Source organism: Tamandua tetradactyla, chromosome 3 (assembly GCF_023851605.1).
Source record: "Tamandua tetradactyla isolate mTamTet1 chromosome 3, mTamTet1.pri, whole genome shotgun sequence".
Classification (NCBI taxonomy): Eukaryota; Metazoa; Chordata; class Mammalia; order Pilosa; family Myrmecophagidae; genus Tamandua; species Tamandua tetradactyla.
In genome coordinates, this window is record NC_135329.1 from 148,947,614 (window position 1) to 148,965,866 (window position 18,253).

An 18,253-nucleotide genomic window follows, 5' to 3' on the forward strand; every position below is an offset into this window, starting at 1 on the left:
TAAGGCTCTTCTGCAGCTCTACATTAAGACTGTATCGAACCAATGAGCTAGCCTAGCAGTATTAAGAGGATTTTATTTCCCATTAGTGAGTGGAGTATGGTAAAAGGAATGTTTATTTTCTGATTTTCCCAATATGCTTAGAATGAGCAGTGGTCTAGGCGGCTCAGTGTGCAATGAGTTTCGATTTACATTTGTTCAAATTCCTAATCTGCCATTTGCTAACTGTAGGCTAGAGCAAATTACTTACTTTCTCTGTTGTAGTTTCCTCATCTGCAGGGTGGGTATGATGTAACTTTGTGTGCATTAAAGGTAAAGCATTAATTTTCATGTAACCTTATCTGTCAATCTCTTTACTTATTTGCTTATTATTTTTGGATTTTAATTATAATTTTAAAAGTTTATCCACATTCCCAAGTTATAGAATAATTTACCCAGGTTGGGTTTTTCCCCCCTAGTATTTTGCGTGTTTTATTTTCTACATATAAATTTCTCACTAACTGGGAATTTGTCCTGATATATAGTACAAGGAATGGACTTGATTTTTATTTCTTTCTGTCATGGCTATCCTATCGAGTTATCCTAACACCCTTATTTAAAAGTTCCGTCTTTTCCGTACTACTTAGGGATGTCAACTTTATCATATACTAAATTTTCACATGTGAGTAGGCCTGTTTCTGATTTTTGTATTATTTTCTATTGGTCTTCCTGTCTATTCATTTGTCAGTCCAAAACTTCATTAATTAAGAGGTTTATGGTATGTTTTACTGCCTTCTTTATTGAGGGGTTTCTAGCCATTCTTGCTTGTTTATCCTTCCAAATGAACTAAATAATCAACTTGTCTACTCCTAGAAAAAAATGCTGACGGTATTTTTACTGCAATTGCTTTAAATGTTTAAGTATGCATAGGAATAACTAAGATCCTTATGATATTGAGTTTTTCTATGAACGTGGTTTATTTTTCAAATAGTGTATCTTGGGCAGGAAACGAACGGTGGCTCAGTGGTATACCAGAGACCTGGGTTTGGGTCCTGGTGCCTGCCCATGTTAAAATTAAAAAAAAATGCGTATCTTCATGAGCGTTAATAATTTTCCCCATATAGATTTTGAATATATCTTGTATTTTGTTTTTAGCTATCATAAATTTATCATTTCTTCCATTATATCTTCTGTTTTTTAACCATATCTATTGATTGAGTAATCATGGTTGGGATAGTATTTTGCAACCCCTTAATGAATTAAAAGATTTGGGCAATAATCATATACATATATGTAGGGGCCATTGGGAGCTGAAATTTTTGGTTTAGGCAAGAGTAGACACAGATGTAAGATAAATCTGTGAAGTTGAGTAAAAATCCTGTAGTCCTGAAGTAGCAGCACTAATTTATAATGTGTTTTATGTTTAAAAAGTACACACTTGCTAGTTCTACCTACTGAAAAGGTCTAGAAACAATGATCAATCCAGTAGCAATAAACACCCATACAGACCCTGATTGTGTCTCTAAATACTCTTTCCCACCAACGGGAACCAGGGTTTTTGGAAAGTTGGCAGATTCATGTCTAAGGCGGGAAGTTTATTAAATGAGTCTGGGATATCTTATCATACCAAGTAGCAAAGAAGGTGTAAAAACCTGCTAGGATATGATGCACAGGATTCAGGGACCAAGTAGAAGAGGCTCCCACTAGCAAAAGTCGGGGTAATGTGAACATTGGTAAGATGATAAGTAGAATGGATTGAAATATATCAAGTATATTTAAATCCATGAGTTCAGTAGGATACAAAAAATAGTAATAAACTCATTAATTACCTTTGAAGTATATTAGAGAACCGATTCATTGTATTCAAAAATTGGTCTCAGAATAGCCAAAGAGTCAAGCAGAAGTTCCTCCTGATAGAATTATTCTACTGAATACATGGGTAAGGAATGATAAAATTAAGATATACCATTTTGCAAGCCCCTAATGCATTAAAGGATTTGGGCAATAATCATCAATGGTTGTTAAGATCATCAAAGAGAGACAATCAGACATTATATGCCTCCTAACAGAAGTGCCGAGCAAAACAGTTGAACCTGACAATGATTATGCTTCTAGATCTAACTACCCACCTCCAGCTCGTGATGGCAGAACAACACATTATACAGCATCACAGGGATGCAATCAGTAAAATCCAAACTGTGGAAAACTCTCCAAGATAAGCATCCAGTTTCTGCAATGACAGAAACAATTTATATGGGGAAAAAAAGAGTTGGTGGGAGAACCCATAAATTAAAAGAAATTCAAGAACATATTAACTAATCATAATCAATAGCTCTCATTTGGATCCTGCCTCAAACAAATATTTATTTTTGTGTTTTTAATTAAAAAAAGGATGTATGGCAGAAACACCTCTTTGATGATATTAAGGAATTTTTGTTGATTTGGGGATATTTTGATTATGTTTTTTTGGAGATACATATGGAAATATTTATGAATTTACATTTATAGATGAAATGGGTTTTGGTTCAAAATAATCCAGGATGGTATTGGGAAGGAAACAGGAATACAGAGGAAATGAGATTGGTCATGAGTTGATAATTGTTGAAGCTGAACGAGAGGTACATGGAGATTCATCATACTAGTCTCACTACTTTATATATGTTTGAAATTTCCCATAGTGAAGCTTTTTTAAAAGCTTAAAAATAAAAATAATTAATTACTTTAGAATGAAAACAATGTAGACATCTAGAACTATACTTGACATATGGCAAATATTCAATAAATATTATTAAAATGATTAAATAATATTGCTATATTACTGGTCTTCAGACCAGTCTTCTGGGTGAACTTTGCATGGGTCTCTGGTTCTTGGCTCCCCCACCCATGCTGATTAACCTGAAATCACCCAGAGCAGCTGAAGTTTGACCCTCCATGTCCAAGATGACTGATCCACCTCCAAGACTGAACTCTGTTTCCAACGTCCTTTACCCTGGCCCAGGAAAACCTCCCATGACTTATGACTTTGACGTTCCTCTAACTCATGGCCAACTTCTGCTGCTGCCATAGCCCCCCCTGTTCCCTTACATTAGATCTCTCAGAATCGAGTCAGCTACACCTTTTGAATTCAGTGGTTTGGGATACAGACTACTCCCTCCTAAGGGCCTGAGGCCTCTCTGTACATCCTTTCCCCAGTACCCACTCCTAATAGTGCTTTTTTGGCCATGACATTCTCTGAGGTTGGACACTCGTCCCTTAGTGGAAATAGTGTCCTTAATAAATCTTTAAACTACATTTGATAGTTCAAAAATAGTAATGATGAGCACAACTTTGCCAACCCCAGAAGGATCAACACAGTGGGAATATTGCCAAATTTGGGTAAAGCTGCATCATTCATCATGTTATGAACCTTCCTTGGGTCATCACATTCCTTATCCAAGCTTAAAGCTGGTCAGTCTTTAAATGGCATACAAGGGTGGTAAACCCAAATGGAATACAGACTTCTTAAAAAGAAAAAAGGAAGAATTGGATTTGGATCATGCTATGTTAAAAAATGTCCTAACTAAGACCATTAAAGAAAAAGAACCAACCCTGAAATCATTTGTGTTTGTGTTGCCTGAACGCCAAAAAGTATCTGTTTCTATGACTTGAGTTTTAAAATGTTGACCTTGAATCAGCTCAAATGAAAGGTAAACTAAATAAGGATGAGTATAGTGTTTATGGAAGTGATGAGATAATCATAGAAACCAGAAAGGACTGAGAGAGCTGGAGTTGAGAAGTTGGGAGGGTGAAAGTCCAGGCTCAGGAGGTGGATGTCAAACCTTCCCCACCTATGTACCCTCATCACACCTTACATACCTATTATCTCGAATCTTCCCCTTAGGGAGACATTTTTGTCTAACTAAAATCTCAGAACAGGGCTGCCAACAAAGGTTAGCTATATTAAACCGTGTGCTCCAATTCAACTAGAGATTAAACAAGAGAGAAAGGAGCCGTATCTCCAAATTCAATTCTCCTATCTTCAGTTATGTTTTATGGAGAACTTATGTCATTCACAAAAAGAGATGTAGTTTCCCCAGGGAAAACAGCAGATGTACATTTTCTCTCAAGGTTATTTAATTGCTGTCAGAAAGACATATGATTACAAAAAAAACCAAATGCTAGAAATATGAAGTATAGACAATTTTAAAGTTGTTTATATAGTTGATTACAGTATATCATACAATGTGTTTATTTGCCATAAACCTGCCTATCACAAACTGTTTCTACACCTGTGCACTGCACTAAACAGCCTACAGTTTCACTGTGTACATATTCCTGGCTGTGGGAATGGCCAGCACAGACAAAAAGAAGCTTTCACCAGGAGTCTCTCTAAGCCACCTCCTATGTTCACGTGCACCATAGGCCCACGGTCTGAAAACTGTTGGTTACTAATCAAAGACAGGATAAATATAGAATTAAGAGGAAGCATTTAGAGCTGTTAAGAACCATTAAGCAGCATAAATTTATGTCAGTTAAATCTAATAAAAAATTGGAGCTTGAATTTTGTATGTATTTTTTATTTCATTTCAAGCTGTTTTTTATTGCACATTACAAAATCAATCTGTGACAGATTGGAAATGAAAAAAAAAGAACTTTTCCTTTACCCGGATAGTTTAAGAAGCGGTTTTAAAATGATAACACCTGCATGACCTGTATCTCCGGGCTTCACCTTGATAGCCCAACAGTTCTGAAAGAGAATCCAAAGGAAAAAATGTGGACCCACGTAGATGGTTTTCCCAAAGGATCAAAGTGCCACTCAGAGAGTGAGAAGCATGTTCTGCACGTGTGTTAGGTTCCTGCTAGGGTTTGTTAGAGCTACCTAAAACAACTGACCCCTGATCACAGCACAACTCTTAGTCTTTTCAATCGTCGTCGTAGTAGAAGCAACTAAGACTTACATAGGATTCATTATAATCCAGGTACTGTCCTAAATGCTTTACATATATAAAATATCAAATGGCCCTCCTTTCTTGGAGTGATTCATACTCTAAAACTGTGTAGGTAACACAGGGACGTGCAGCATCAAGTCTATATGCAATGCGTCCTTGTATAAGTCTAGAAAACTTGCTGATGACTGACCTTTCTTAGGGCATTTTTTAAGACATCATACTATATATATACTCGCGCTGGTTTGAAATGATTCTGTGCCCTAGAAAAGCCATGTTTTAGTCCTAATCCATCTCATGGAAGCACCCATTTTCTTCTAATCCCTATTTAGCACTATAATTTGGAGACTTTATTAGATTATTCCCACGAGAGATGTAGAGACATGACTCACCCAATTGTGGGTATTAACTTTTGATTAGATGAAGATGTGACTTCACAGGTAGGTCTTGATTAGTTTACTGGAATTCTTTAAAAGATGAAGCATTTTGGAGAAAGCTTGAGAGCCATAAGAAAGCCACAGATCCATAAGAGCCCATGTAGCCAGATCCCTTTGGAGAACGCCCCTGGGGAGTTTCATGAAACAAGAAGCCTGGAGAGAAAGCTAGCAGACATAGCCAAGTTTGCCATTTGCCTTTCCAGTTGAGAGAGAACCCCTGAATTTCATTGGCCTCCTTGAACCAAGGTATCTTTCCCTGGGTGCCTTAGATTGGGCATTTCTATAGCCTTCCTCAAGGTGGTGAACCAGAGAAGGAGAGGAAGGTTGAGGCAACTTCACCAGAGTCACAAGATGAGTAAGTGAAAAGCATGAAAAGAGGATATCTGTTACTTAGTGGTGATGTTTCCAGGTAAGAAAGTCCCAACTTATTTCTTTGTGCTATTTCTTACGTATCTATAATACCAAGAAATAGAGCAGCTCCTTATAAAGCGTCTTCGAAAATGGTCATTTTTTTCTTTTCAACAAGGTGATAACATAGATATTAATATCTTTATATTACAGATGAATAAACCAAGACTCAAAACTAATAAGCCTGAGGTACAAGGGTAGTTCAGTGGTTGAACTCTCGCCTGCCATGCGGGAGACCCGGGTTTGGTTCCTGGCCCATGCACATCCCAAACAAGCAAACAATCAAAAACAAACGAACAAACAAAAATTCAACAAATGGTGCTGCAATAAGCAGATATTCAGACGGAAAAAGAATGAAATGTGACCCCCCGCCACACAGTACACACACACACACACACACACACAAGAATAAGCCTGTGCCAAGGTTACACTTGTCGGAGTAGAGCTGGAAACTTAATGAAAATCCTTTGACTTCAGGCCCAGTGTCCTTGTTAATATGACATCTGCCTTTATGGTCTTTCATGAGTTTTTAGTTTGCGATGTTTCACAGGCATCTTAAATTTAACATATCCAAAACTGAATTCCTCATTATTTCCCCTAATCTTTTCCTTCTCCCGCCTTCTTTAGAAGAAAATTGGGAGTCATCCTTGACCCTTGTTCTCTCTCACTTTCCCAAATCCCATCCATCACAAAATATGGCAGTGTTGCCTCCAAACCATTCCTGTAGCTATTTCTGTCTGCTGTCTGGTTCAAGTACTCCAGACATTTTTTTTTTTAATGCATGCTAACTTGAAATGTGTCTTAAGAAGGGTATCAGGAAGACAGGGTAGTTGGGAGATGAACTAGGTTTCCTTTTAAAAATAAAGATTTTTTTCAGGAGTTCCTTCAAAAGAAAATATGGAAAAATTAAGCTTGTGGTTCACGATATTTGCTTTAGTATACTGGATAGTAGTATAGCCATTACAGTAATATCTTAAATTTGTATTTTAGCTTTTCAAAGTGCAACTAAAATCCTTTCTGGAACAAAGAAGAGTTTAAATTAAATGTGTTATAGCTTAATAACAAAAGAAACAAGTGCTTTTAAATAGAATGCTATTTTTTCTCTCACAACAAGATTTTTCAGGATAAGCAAAGCAGATGCTATTAAATTCTTACAGATTGATTTTTACAGAGAGGCAAAGTGACTTTCCTAAAGTCACTGAGCTGATACTAAGATTCAAAATACTGATGCCCACATAGGTAATTGTTTCCCAATAGGCTCTGCAATTCTTTCTGATGCATCCTCTCCTCATATTTTAATGCTAAAACAACCCACACAGTAAAAAACAGTATAAGAAATTCACTGATTTAGCAGAAGCCATGTGGCACATATACTATGGCTCTGAGACCACAGTTCTTTTTTATTGTTATTCCGGAGATAGATTGTGCTCCAAAAAAACAAAAGCAAAGAACTTAGTAAAGAATTTTCTTTATAAGTAAAATAATAATCCTGAGAAAACAGAACCACAAATGAACGAACAAATACAATGATGCATTTTTGCGATACCCTCTTCTACATTGGTTCTTTTTGCCCTAGATAAAAATGCTACATTAATGATTATTAATATTGCTAAATCTCCTCTCTTCAAAACATCTACCTAACTATTGTTTTCCTTCTTGGAATTAGAAACCATGTATTCTAAAGAAATTCAAGAAGCAATCTAAAGGAATATTTTAATTTACTATTTTTCCTTAATTAGATTGGTCCACTATGAATACAATCTTTTTGGTTAGCTTTGTGTAGCCTAGCAAAAGTATTTCCTTTCTTTTCAAGTCCGTGTTGTTGAAAAATTTACCATAAGTGTCCCAAAAGCTGAATCTTAATTGAGAAGTGCTTGCAAAGATAATGAGTGAAAAAGCTCTCTTGGTGACATAGATGAAAATGTGGGGGCAGTTTCTGGGCAGAAAAGAAATACTCCAATGTTTACATAATCCCAACGTGCATACATTGTTTCTTCTATATTTTCCTGCCAAAACTCACCTGGCTTTGCTCAAGATCCCAAACGCAGTGAATTCTAGGCAGCACCTAATATTTATTCACACCATTGTCAAGAGCATCTTTGCAGTCCTTGCCAAGGTCTGTTGTTGAGTATGTTTATCCAGCTGCATGGCAAAAAAACATAATGCACAGTCATCATTTTACTCAGTCACCTACTCAATATTTTCTCCCATGATTAAATTAACTCATAAATATTGCACTTTTAATGCCAGAAAGCCATGGTTCACCCAGCCAGCTGAATGTGTATTTGTCTGTTTTTTAATGTTACTGGGCACTCAGTCATTTCATTATACAGTTAAAAAGAATGAAAATCATTGCATTTACTTAACATGCACAATAAACAGAGCAGGATCCTTCCATGAGTTCCTTTATTATGCACCACAAGGCCATAGAAGAAATTCTGTAAGAAGCACTGAAGAACAGTAAGGGTTGTGTTGGAAATGATTTTCGTTATATAAGCAAATCTGCTCTGATTGCCTAATGCAAAGGACTGAAATGCCAGCTCTATTTACAGCTGGCACAATTTCTGGTTCAATTGAAGAGATTTTCAAATAAACTACACGTCTTGATTTTGCTTATACCCCATTCACTACCAAACTATGCTAATGAACCCTGTAGACTATTTCCATGTATTGTGGTATTTTTGACTCCTGTTTCTAAGCCTACAGAAGGCCTCATACATTCATTTCCATAGAATAAGGATCCCAGCTGCAGGGAAAAAAAAATCTGCCTTTGCTCTTCTGTGCAGGCTAGCCTGGTGAGGACAGTGCAAAAAACATCCACAAAGACGCCTGGCCCTGGAGCCAAGAGTCCTGTACCACAGACCGTTATCATATCACCTACTGATTAAAATATTTATAGCTGACACCGCAGAGCAATGAACTATTCTAGAATTTTATCCAAATTGGCTCAATCATTCTGAGAATAGCCTTGGTTTAGCAATCGCTCATAATGTCAACGCTTTTGGAAACTTTTTACAGGCGTTTTATTGTTTTTATTTGAAAAATAAAACTTAAAGGAGCTTGAAAAGTAGGTTTTTAGATGATCACACAACGGCCTGATTTCAGTGGTTTCAGTTCTGTGTATTTTACTTTATTTGCACCCACTGAAATTAACCAAAATTAATCCATATCTGAACAAAGACTATGGATACAAATGAGCCCTAACTTCCCAGACTACTCCTGTGTAGTGCACTAACTAAAGCGTTTGGAATGCATTGGCCCTGGGAGGCGAAGAAGTTATAGCAAACAACATATGGGCTTTAAAATCTGGAACTATCCAAAACAGAACAAGAGAGCTATTTCTACTTTACTTGTTCCATTTCTCCCCCCTCCAGAAGATGAGTAATTTCTAATCACATTTTATTTTCATCTTTAGAGTTGGAGCCTGAAAGAGCCAGGCTGGTGTAAAATTGCTGGTGAATTTGTAGCCCTGGCCAATGATGACCGAATGCATTTGTGTCATCTGCTTTCTTTGTTGTGTGAAAACATGCGGAGGAAGTGTGTAAGCCCACTGAATTGTTCCCAACTCTTTTATTCACCTTTCAGCATGCTAGTTCCTTCCCTTGGCATTGATATCATTATGCATTTGTCAAAGATAGACTGTCACCTTAGGGCCTCTATTATGTGCAAGATTTGGCAGCAACTTTTGCCACTGGGATTTGCTTATATCCTCTGTATGTTATTGTACTTTTTGGCATTCAGTAAATTCCGTACACCCACTTCTTTGATGTTCATTCCAGACCCTAAATGTGGAAACAATGACTGAAATTTTGGATCAAAGCATCCCATAGATGGCAGGCGACACAGCTCTCTGATAATTCACTAGAATAGAGAGGAACCCCTGGCTAAAATCTAGGCCAACAGGTCTCCAAGAGCAGCTCTGGCTTTCCCCATGCAAAGGCACACAAGGAAGCTAGAAAAAACAACTCCAAAGTTTCGGAAAGAAGAAAGAGACTGAACTGGAGGACTAAATTGAGTCGTTTCTAACTCTGGAGAAAGTTAACTACTAATCCAATTGCCTCACTCATTTCTTTTCACTGATCGTGCTCCAGTCTGTCACTTCCACTGGGCAACCTAAAAGCCTGCACAAGCTTCTTTCAGACTTGAAAAAAGCTCCAGATCTAAGTGCTGTGTACCATCACCTGTATAGATGATCCAGTTTTTTGAGTGTGTGTGTGTGGCTTTTTTTAATACACGGGCAGGCACCCGGAAATGAACCCGGGTCTCCGGCATGGCAGGAGAGAACTCTGCCACTGAGCCACCGTGGCCCACCTGTGTGTGTGTGTGTGGTTTTTTTTTAATGAATTTTTAAAACAAAAGTTAAAGGGTCTAAGAATTGTTTAAGGAATTCTTAAAAGTAACTGAAAAATGCTGTAACTACCAAAGTTTTAACTATAGTTACTTTTGCAAACTAGAATTAGCTATCTGGACCACACTTCCAATGTTGGCTTACGGTCTGTTCCTGGGATGCCAGTGTAAATAATTATTTCATTCAATTTATTTCAGAGGGCCAACTTGGACATATTAAAGCAGGTTACTTCCTAGGGATATTGGGAAGACAGATAAGCAAATAGATATGATGTTGTAAGCTCTGAGGGAAACAAGACACTTAATAAATCCAAAGTATTTTATGGTTATGTTTTCACTTCACCCTATTTGGTATCCAAAATGTGCTAGTTATAGTTAATATACAATGTGGGCTCTACTGTAAAAGTGTCATATTCCTTTTAAATATGGCAAAGAAGGTAATTGTTTGGGGAATCTCATCATGTGTAAATTAGAATTCCCAGTGGAGTGGTGTAATTGAGAATTGGGCTCACTGCACTGAACAGGAAAGAGAGTTGCCTTAACATAAGAGGATGAGTTCAATCAAAAGGCAGAGTGCCACATAGGGAGCTGACAGCCCTTAAAATACCAATTTCAGATTACCTCTTTAATGTGGAAAGTTTTTTTACTGCCAGACGTATGCAACAGTGACATCCAGTGGATATGGAGATAATTACAAAGTGCATCTCATTTTAAATAAAATACAAGTTTTATATTATGATCAAATATTCTGTGTTATCAAATGTTGTCCACATTCTTTCTCTGACTACAATGTAAGTCAATAATTCAGACTGATTGTCAAGTAAAACAAAATGCATCTATCTTCTAAGTAGTTTCCAAATCCTATTGTTCTGTTTGTTTGTTTGCTTTTTACTTATTCCACTTAAATTATTAAGGATCTACTCTTTAAGATGTCTCTCTGACCCTTCTAAGCATGCCTAGATACCTTTACAAGCACACATGAAACTTGTGTGCATACTGCACACGCAGCGAAAATGGAAGCTGCACTTTAATCCACTGCTAAATCCTCAAGGGAAGGCATCTGTGACCCTGACATTTTCATTGTTGTGGAATTGCTCCAAGGGGGTAGGATTTTTCCAAGACATGGAAGAAGAGACAGAAGAAAGGGAAGGAGAAAGAAAGGGAAATAAAAGAGAGAAAGGAAAGAAAGGAGGGAAGGAGAGAGAGAAAAAAGGAGAGGAAGGAAGGAATGAAAAAAGTAAAAGAGAGAGGGAGGGAGGAATGAGAGAGAAAAGAAAGACAGGACTACTCATTGGCCCTTAATAATATTTGGCAGTTAAGTCCATCAGTGTGGTAATATTCCTAAAAGTGAGTTCAAAGAGATATTAGCCTCCGCCGCCCCCCGCCCCCAAATAAAACTGTCGTTTTAGATTGCACTCCTCCAACCACCAGGCAATTAACTGGGTAAGACAAAAAATAATTAGGTTTCATTAAAAAGAGAGAGAGAAACAGAGAGAGAACAGCTGCCATTGCTGCAAAGTACCTAGAACAGTACCACTTGTAAGAGGATGCTTAAAAAGTTCCCTTCTCCCCTCCCCAACCCTTGGGGAGAGAAGCCTTTTATATCATATCAATCTACAAATTGCTTATGCCCATGCCAATGCCCCACACACTGGGTGCCTGCTTACGAGCTTCCTAGGTGGCACTCCCTCAGAGAGGTGTCATCTTGTGACAAGCTGTTTCTCAGTCTTAGATTCCATTAACGATTTTTGTTGGTTTTTTTTCCTCCCTCAACCATCTGCCTCTTTAAAAAGTTCTCAAGACATGAAGAACTGAAAATCACCATCTTTCACCTCTTCCCCACTACAGGAGAACAAACAATCAAGCAAAACAAACAAACAAACAAAAACAGCTACCTAACTCCGTTAAGAAAGTACTAAAGTTGAGATATCACTCCATTAAAAAATCCCCAAATGCCCGTTAGCTAATGTGCCCCGTTGTGGCCAAATAGTGGAGGAGTTAAAAAAAAAAAAACAGCACAGGAAATGCGTGGGATTGAAAGAGCATGTGTGCGGATCCTGTGATTTGTATTAAGCAAAGAGCACTAGGACAAAGAGAAGAGAATACTCTCCTCTCGGGCTGGGAAATTATTCCCTTTTGTGTCAGGGAGAGTTAGGGAAAATGTGCACAGAACTAGAGCAGGTAAATCTGCTGCCTTTAACCTGGCTTGTTTGCTTTCTCAAGGGCTTTGAACTGCAAGCTGGGTCATCCCGATTCTGAAATAAAGGAATGCCGCACTTCCATCACTGCCCTCGTGCTATCTTCACTTAGAAATGCCCCGGCTTTCTGTTTATCATAATAATTTTCACAGCAAGGCTTTATCGGGAATACAGGGAGATTAGCAAACCCGAGTCCTTGCCCTTTTTGGTTCTGCAAGCGTGTGGCTGGGCTAGCTCCTTCCTCCTGTACCCTGGAGCCCTGATTGGTTGGTTTCTGGAGCCCCAGGGCCTGTCTGTCCCTAGCGAAGGCAGAACTTTCCCCCAGCGGGCGGAGGCCTCCAGCAGCATTACGGCCCACACCCAAACCACCGCCTTACCAGCACCTGCCATTCTGCCATGGGGAAGCAGAGCCCCTTCTTTGCTCCTGAAAGAAAAAACCTACTTTCACTCCTCTGCCTTGCAAAGCATTCTTCAGTGTTTCAGGACCCAAAGCAAGCAAAACATGCATCTCCTCTGGCCTAAAGCTCTGGGTATAGTTTCACTACAACATATAATCTAATAATCCATTTAATTTCTTTAGAGAAATGGTATATATACAGGTGGCATTCGGATGGAATCACTTGCCATAAACCTGTCTGCTCCTATGCAGGTTCAGAACCCAGAAGAAGAATCTGTTTTACAGGCATTCTAGAATTTTTACATGGTCAATTGGCTTTTTTATTTTTTGTATTCTGGAACGTAGAGCTTCTGCAGGAAAAAAAATATATATAAATTCTATAAAATGGTGGCAGGGTTTCTGATTTACTGACAGTGCTGGTTTGAATTTTCACACAAAAATATTTAGCTATAGGACAATGTATTAGGCGTATTCTTAAAGGTAAATAACTGCAGCCAATAAAAGTTCAGCCTATAAAGGGTCCCATCTACTAGTTTTCTGTACCGAGAATTACTACCGGTATAATCATGGCTCCCTGCACACTAATATTTCCTCTGATACAGTATGATCAATGTTGTGGAAAAACATTTATTATATTTCTTCTAGCTACTTAAAGGCATTACTGAATTATGGGCATCGCAAAACGAATCCACTGTGCATTTTTTCTTTATGTGACGTTTTTACAATCTTCATTTTCTGCTTTGCAGCCACTGAGCTATAGAGATCCACACTTCGTCCCTCTTACAACTGCCACTGGGGCCACCCTCTCCTTTCTGCTTTATTACACCTGAAATGCACTTCATATGATAACATTCCTTTTCATTCTGTGCCGGACCCTTATTTGAAGGGAAGAAGTTATGAAAGAAATTTAAAAATCAGTGTTGTTAATAACAGCTCTTAATCTCTTTACTTAACAGAGGTTATGGAGTTTAGAGTGAAAAAAAGGACCAGGGGAGGAGATGGTATTTGACAGAATCGTTCCAGAAGAACTGATGGACTCTGAATGGGTGTGGGCTTTTCAGTTTTGACATTTAACAATTTTATTAACCTCTTTGCTTATTATGCACCTTAATCCTCGGGATCTGCAGCTGGGAGAGCGTTCAGCTAACAGCCCGTGTCTCAGATCCTGCCAGGGGATGAATCAATTAGCAAGAGAAGCAATGATGCAAATGCTCCGGGGTCACTTGGGATGCAGTTTGCCTTTTTGATAGAGAAAGCACACCATAAATAACATCACACCTCAGGAAATCATTCCGGGAGGCCCAGATGCCGGCAGGGCTGCTGCCGGGGACGGAAGGAATCATTTGCTCATTGTGTGTATTTCCCCCATCTCAGTCAATGGAAGATTTGTAGTAAAATCAAAGTATTTAAAAGGAGGACAGTATGCGGTAACAGAGGCATGTTTAGTAATTTTTTTAGTACCAGAACCTGTGATTTATGACCCAGAATTACAGCCAACTTTATTACAAAAATGACTTCACCCATAATAACCTTATTCAGGACTCTCTGGAGAATGATGGAGTGCCCAGCAGCATTAGAATCTAGCACATATTCACAAACAATTCCCGCCTCAGTCTCGTTTCCACCCATTCCCTCAGAGGCAGGCTACCCTCCCTCCCCTTCGGCTGCTGGAAGACATGAGGTCCCAGGCAAGGTTTTCTGCTCTTTCTGTGGGTGTTTGCCTGATCAGGCATTTATTATAAGCTGGGACAGAGAGTGGTCTCCTGGGTCTCAGTTACATCTTCCCCAACCACGTGTTCTGAGAAATAATCAGCAGAAGACACCCCCTCACCTTTCATTTCCCCCCCTGCCCAGAGCCTTCCTCCCTCTCTGCATGCCCACCCACACCTCCAGGGTTCAGATCCCCACCACCTAGCAGAAGCTCCTGGAAGCTCCTCCCCCTGCTACCTTTTAATTGCCATGGTAACCATGGGCTGCACTAAAACTGCCAGGGCTGGGTGTCTGGTCAGCGTCCCCTGGGCAAGCCAGACTCTAGGAGCTAGCCCTCTATCTTATTAAACTATGGTGTCAGTTCCTAGCAATTGTTTTAAATTTATACCCTCAGAGTGGCTTAGTGGGATTACATGTCCATTTGCATTGAAACCGTTTTCTGTCATTAAACTGCCATACAATAAGCTTCCCTGGACAAATTAATGAGCTCTAAATATCATCAAGTAGAAGTTCACTTCACCAAGACAGCCGAGAAGTGGGGCAGAAGGAAGTGGCTGCTTTGAAATCTTAGCCCAGGAGAAATATAAGTGCCAACTAAAGAAGAGAGTCTCGTCCTGTTTGTTCACTGTAGGGTGAGTGGGCCTGATTTAGAGCTGGGGAGAATCAGACACATTCTCGCAACTCACCAAAATTCCACAGTGCCAAACCTCCTCCCATTCCCTATCCTAAATATGCCTTGACATTTGACCTTGTCTGCTGAAATTTGCTGATGCACCACAGGCCCCTTCACTCTGTCTGTGTCGGTGTCTCGGTCTCACTTTGCTTGCCCTGCTGTCTGACTGTTCCTGAGGAACTTGTGTGCATTTGCACTGCCAAGGAACGACATGCACACAAAACAGCACCACGCGTAGCCAAAATGAGTACTTGAGAACTCTAAAATGTCTGTTTGATTGTCACTGGACTGTCTGGACCATCAGTTGGGAGCCCGGACCCTGCGACCACTAGACCCAGCAAGTGGCACCTTCCGCTAGCCATGTGGGAGCAGAAGAGGAACAGGGAAGGCTAAATTAGCCCTGCTCATACATATTGCCACTGCTTGCACTCATAAATACATATTCAGGTTCAAGGAGAACTTTTTCCTCAAGAACAAATAAACTCCTAAACCTTCTTTTCCATGAGGGAGATCAGACCAGCTGCTAGACAGACTTCAGATCCAGATACACACTGCTTCAGTTCTGCAGTCTTAACAGGGGACAGTAATGTATGATTGAGACACTGCTATATTTAGGAATGACAAGACGGGCATTATTAATAGCTTAATTGACATTAAGGCAATTACCCCTACCCTTATTACAGTTTGTAGAATTACACAGAAAATATTGGCTGAGGCCTTTTTTTCCCCTAGAGCTACCCAAGGATACAGCATTTTATTTCATGGCAGATCTCGGCTTTGACATTAGATACTTAGCCATAGAATGATTCCAGTAAATCATTATAAATGCATTATAATAAAGATGTTATGAGCTATCAGATATTAACCCCCAACCCCTAAAGAGAGATAAATAGTCCAGTTGCATGGTTCCCACTTTTGTTTCATAAGATAGAAGCTTTTGCAAAGAGCAACTGACTAATGAATTATAAAATGGTGTGTTGAGCTCAGATAATTAAACAATGCATTTTAGTGTCTAGTTCAGGATGAACACTAAATCATGTACAAATAAAAAAGGAAGAACCTAAATCCCAAGTCCAACTCCTATTTTCAAATAGCACTAAAGTTTGTCTACAATCCAGAAATGCTTCAACTCTTTTCTTATCTGATTGAAGAAGCATATCAAGTATAAGATCAACCACAAGTAGGTAAACTAAGCAAGAGTCAGAACAAGAATTCTGAAGGTGCTAATTTCAGATAAACCCACAAGGCTATTTTAATAGAGATTTTACGTGGAGATTGCCTTTTTCTCCACAGTGTTTAATGGAGCAAAAGTCTAGAAGAGCCTGGGAGATACAAGTATCCTTTTACTTTCTGAGTTTGTATTTTATCTTTGAACTCAGTAAAACGCATTGTTGGGTGCGGGGTGGTGATTTAAAAACTATGCATAGCATTGATAGTGGTCTTGGCTATGCAGTGCTGAAAAGACAAATAAATGTCCTAAAATTCTCCCTACACTGTAGGAGGTAGAGGGGTGGGAGGTTGGTTTGAGGTTCTAGCCAGTAACCTCAGGTTATGTCACCATGTCTGGCAAGGCTCCATCTAGTGATCTATTCTTGAATCACCATGAAGCTTTTCACCTACCTCGGCACCCATGCTGGGTTGGTTTGCCGTTGGCTGTGGTTTCCTTGGCTTGCCCTGAATTTGTTGCATGATTTGAAAAGGTGCTTTGGCACGTCCTGAATATGTATTTTAGTCTTCTAGTGGGTCAAAGATATGATGACCACCTCGAGGCAGTCTTTTGTTTCTTGGTCAAACAGTTTGCCACTAATGTCGTGTGGCCAAAATTAGAAATGGCTTTGAACTCTACGTGGGCAATGATCACCTGTGGTAGTGAGCAGGGGTTCCCTGAAGCACTGTAACACCATGTACCACTCAGCCAGTCCTACCCGTGCTCCAGTCAAGCTGCAGCACACAGCCCCATCTCCCTCCACTTTCCCAGCTTAGTGCCATCAGCCATTACAAGTTCCTTGATCTTTCTGAGGCTTATTTTATTCAAATGTAAAATGAGGATAATAGAGATACCTACACATAAGGTTGTGTGAACATTAAATAAGATTGGTTATATAAAGAACTATCTGTGTAATGTACCTATTGCAGAGTAAATCCACAATTAAGTGTTATCTATTTTTATTTATCTTGTACTTTTCCTTCCTGCTTCTTTCTCTGGTCTATCCTTACATCTCCCAATTTATTCTCACCACCTCTCTCTTTCTCTATCTCTGACTCTCTCTCTCTCTTACACATATTCACACACATACACATGTTTGCAAATGCCTGAAGACAAAGACACTGACCTACTCACTCGGTTATACCTTGCAGTGTCTAGCACAGTGATTTGCTTGTGGCACACACTCAGTATGTGCTTGCTGCCCTGAACAATATTGATAGTAATTAGCTATTAGAAATAATTAATATTTTCTGGCCATTTCGTATGAGCCAGGCACATGCTAAGTATCTTTATTTCATTTAATTCTCACTATAAGCATATGAGATAAGCACTACAATAATCCTCATTTTACAGGAAATAAAAGTTTAAAGGTAGTATATAACTTGCCAAAAGGTCACATGAGTTCATTAGCAGGCAGTCGAGATGCAGACTCAGAACTGACCTAGATTTGGAGTCTCAGCTCTTAACTATTGCTTTGTCCGCCTAATTTTGTCAGCATTCTCTCTTTTGGAGTGGGCCCCATCAAGGGATCCATCACCAGCACATACTCACTCCTGGATGACATTTAGAGTCCCCGGTAGCCCAGAAATACATGCTAATTTGAGTTCACAGCTGCCTAAGAGTCACTTGTCTGAAAATTCCTAGGACATTTTCTAAAACTATCCCAAAAGACTTCAAAATCATGTGTACACACACAAACACACACACACACACACACCATAAAGTCAATTTCACTTTGAAAAACATGTGTCTGAGGGAGGTGACACACTTGGTTTATGCATTCAGGTGTGGGACCACAATAGATGAGTTGGCTCATCATCCTTGACAACCCAGCTTACTGGTGCCTCACTCTGCCACGCTGTCACAGGCAAAGGATGGCCTCCCCAGTCTTGGTTCAGAACAGTTATACTTCTTAATGGCCTAAGACTCCCAAAGCCCATACCTCCCTTAATTAAAAGAGTAAATTAAGAGGAGT

At 39.3% G+C, this 18,253-nt stretch overlaps 1 long non-coding RNA gene across 3 annotated transcripts in view; it reads right to left on the minus strand.

Moving 5' to 3' along the window:
- Positions 1-12,948, minus strand: part of LOC143676409 (uncharacterized) — a 28,803-nt gene extending 15,855 nt beyond the window's left edge. For 2 of the 3 annotated variants that reach the window (XR_013172065.1, XR_013172067.1), the window contains exons 1-2: positions 12,734-12,948; positions 7,767-7,888 (exon numbers count right to left, since the gene is read on the minus strand). This is a non-coding gene — a long non-coding RNA (uncharacterized LOC143676409). Of the gene's footprint in view, positions 1-7,766; positions 7,889-12,668 lie in introns of all 3 variants that reach the window. The other variant, XR_013172066.1, reaches the window with a different exon arrangement.
- Positions 12,949-18,253: the final 5,305 nt, after the last annotated feature.